General features: G+C 44.3%; 4 non-coding genes across 4 annotated transcripts; all 4 read left to right on the forward strand.

The window, feature by feature from the left end:
• Positions 1–431: 431 nt before the first annotated feature.
• On the forward strand, positions 432–503 carry trnap-ugg (transfer RNA proline (anticodon UGG)). The gene has a single exon. It is a non-coding gene; the product is annotated as a tRNA-Pro (tRNA).
• Positions 504–1,165: 662 nt separating this feature from the next.
• On the forward strand, positions 1,166–1,237 carry trnap-agg (transfer RNA proline (anticodon AGG)). The gene has a single exon. It is a non-coding gene; the product is annotated as a tRNA-Pro (tRNA).
• A 96-nt stretch (positions 1,238–1,333) lies between these two features.
• trnaq-uug (transfer RNA glutamine (anticodon UUG)) lies at positions 1,334–1,405 on the forward strand. The gene has a single exon. It is a non-coding gene; the product is annotated as a tRNA-Gln (tRNA).
• A 436-nt stretch (positions 1,406–1,841) lies between these two features.
• trnap-ugg (transfer RNA proline (anticodon UGG)) lies at positions 1,842–1,913 on the forward strand. Its single transcript has one exon. It is a non-coding gene; the product is annotated as a tRNA-Pro (tRNA).
• Positions 1,914–2,500: the final 587 nt, after the last annotated feature.

Below are 2,500 nucleotides of genomic sequence, written 5' to 3' on the forward strand. Positions count from 1 at the left end.
TTCTTTCCTTACAGCTTCAAATCAGTGAAATAAATGAATGAGACCAATTTTAATCACACCAATTAGTGAGTGGTTGTGATACTAGGTGCTGACATAGCTATTTGATGCTATCACGATCCTCCTCCAACAACGACTTACATAATGTTATGTGTTTTTGCCATGCAGCTTAAATCTGTGAAATGGATAAGATCAATTTACCTCACTGAAGCTAGTGGACAAAAACAACAGCAATTTTAAGGCAAACAAGTGACTCAACTTGTCGTTCTAGGGCTGCGAATCTTGTTTTGGGCAGGAGAAGCCCCGGGTCCATCTGACGCACAAGCCCGACTTCAACACTTGAGCTTCTGAAATTACGTTCTGACTCAATTTTTAAATAAAGAATTCTGACCATCTGCTGCTGCTGGTTCCATGTGAAAATGTCAAGCTTTAGTGGCTCGTTGGTCTAGGGGTATGATTCTCGCTTTGGGTGTGAGAGGTCCCGGGTTCAAATCCCGGATGAGCCCTTGCAGGTGTCATGTGTTTTACAGGGCAATATGGCTTTCATAAAACCTTCTTTCGAAGAATTCCAGTTTGTCAGCAGTTAGTATCGCCACATATAACATTCCTTGTCTGGTCGACTAGGAGTATGATCTTCGCTCATGCCGTGAGAGCTCCCAGGTTCAAATTTCAGTTGAGCCCTTACAGATATCTTCTGTTTTGTAAGGGTATTGTGGCTTACACAGAGGCCTTTTTCTGAGAATGCCGGTTTGTCAGCAGTTAGTGTTGTTATGTAAAGTTGCTGTCTTGCAGTGGCCCTTGGGTCAAGTGGTATGATTCTGGCTTTGGGTGCGAGAGTCCAATCGTCCAAATCCCGGACGATCCCTCGCTGCTGTCTTGTGTTTTACAGGGCATAATAGCTTTCATAAAAATGTCTTTTGAATACTTTCACTTTGTCAGCAGATAGTATCGCCACATAATATATTCCTTGCATATTGGCTAGTGGCTTGCTGGTCTAGGAGTATGAATCTTGCTCATGCCGCGAGAGCTCCCAGGTTCAAATGAATGGGTAAGCCCTTACAGTTGTCTGGTATTTTGTAAGGGCGTCGTGGGTCACCCAGAGGCCTTTTTCAGAGAATGCTGGTTTGTCTGCCGAAAGTGTTGCCATGTGAAGCTGCTGTTTTTCACTGGCTCGTTGGTCTAGGGGTATGATTCTCGCTTAGGGTGCGAGAGGTCCGGGGTTCAAATCCCAGACGGGCCTTTGCAACTCTCTTTGGTTTTGAGGGACATCATGGCTTTCACAAAGGCCAGTTTAACGCTAGTGTGCAAGCATTAGATGTCAACCGAGGAAGGTCTTGGTTCCATGGTGTAATGGTTAGCACTCTGGACTTTGAATCCAGTGATCCGAGTTCAAATCTCGGTGGAACCTTTTCCTTCTTTCCTTACAGCTTCAAATCAGTGAAATAAATGAATGAGACCAATTTTAATCACACCAATTAGTGAGTGGTTGTGATACTAGGTGCTGACATAGCTATTTGATGCTATCACGATCCTCCTCCAACAACGACTTACATAATGTTATGTGTTTTTGCCATGCAGCTTAAATCTGTGAAATGGATAAGATCAATTTACCTCACTGAAGCTAGTGGACAAAAACAATAGCAATTTTAAGGCAAACAAGTGACTCAACTTGTCGTTCTAGGGTTGCGAATCTTGTTTTGGGCAGGAGAAGCCCCGGGTCCATCTGACGCACAAGCCCGACTTCAACACTTGAGCTTCTGAAATTACGTTCTGACTCAATTTTTAAATAAAGAATTCTGACCATCTGCTGCTGCTGGTTCCATGTGAAAATGTCAAGCTTTAGTGGCTCGTTGGTCTAGGGGTATGATTCTCGCTTTGGGTGTGAGAGGTCCCGGGTTCAAATCCCGGATGAGCCCTTGCAGGTGTCATGTGTTTTACAGGGCAATATGGCTTTCATAAAACCTTCTTTCGAAGAATTCCAGTTTGTCAGCAGTTAGTATCGCCACATATAACATTCCTTGTCTGGTCGACTAGGAGTATGATCTTCGCTCATGCCGTGAGAGCTCCCAGGTTCAAATTTCAGTTGAGCCCTTACAGATATCTTCTGTTTTGTAAGGGTATTGTGGCTTACACAGAGGCCTTTTTCTGAGAATGCCGGTTTGTCAGCAGTTAGTGTTGTTATGTAAAGTTGCTGTCTTGCAGTGGCCCTTGGGTCAAGTGGTATGATTCTGGCTTTGGGTGCGAGAGTCCAATCGTCCAAATCCCGGACGATCCCTCGCTGCTGTCTTGTGTTTTACAGGGCATAATAGCTTTCATAAAAATGTCTTTTGAATACTTTCACTTTGTCAGCAGATAGTATCGCCACATAATATATTCCTTGCATATTGGCTAGTGGCTTGCTGGTCTAGGAGTATGAATCTTGCTCATGCCGCGAGAGCTCCCAGGTTCAAATGAATGGGTAAGCCCTTACAGTTGTCTGGGATTTTGTAAGGGCGTCGTGGGT

This window comes from Danio rerio, chromosome 13 (genome assembly GCF_049306965.1).
Source record: "Danio rerio strain Tuebingen ecotype United States chromosome 13, GRCz12tu, whole genome shotgun sequence".
Classification (NCBI taxonomy): Eukaryota; Metazoa; Chordata; class Actinopteri; order Cypriniformes; family Danionidae; genus Danio; species Danio rerio.